This window comes from Trypanosoma theileri, assembly GCF_002087225.1.
Source record: "Trypanosoma theileri isolate Edinburgh chromosome Unknown TM35_Tth_47_V1, whole genome shotgun sequence".
NCBI classification, from domain to species: Eukaryota; Euglenozoa; class Kinetoplastea; order Trypanosomatida; family Trypanosomatidae; genus Trypanosoma; species Trypanosoma theileri.
This window is the reverse complement of record NW_021639889.1, coordinates 62,302-62,695: the sequence shown is the minus strand read 5'-3', so window position 1 is coordinate 62,695 and position 394 is coordinate 62,302.

Here is a 394-nt window from a genome sequence, read left to right as displayed (position 1 = left end):
CTTTGCTTGGGCGCTGTGTACTTTCTTCTGCATTGTTGTGTGTTAGAGTGTTTTGTGGGGAGAAAAAATAATAAAGAATACATAAGTATATTTGTAATTGTGCTTGGTCCTATAGGAAGAGGCATTTTGATGTATTTCTGTGCTGTCTACTTTTGATGCTTGTTCTCTTTCATTTCTTTTTTTTTCTTTTGAGGGGTTAATTGGGATTATCTGTTTGTTATTGGGTAATGTGTGGGTTGTTTCTTTTATTTGGGCACTATCTGAGTTATGGTTGCAGTTTTCTGCATTGTGTATGACTCTGCTGTAATTATTGATTGATGTTTGATTTGGTAATGTGTTCTCATCTTGTGTTTTTCATTGATTCACTTTGTTTCTGTTTTTATTATTGGGTTTT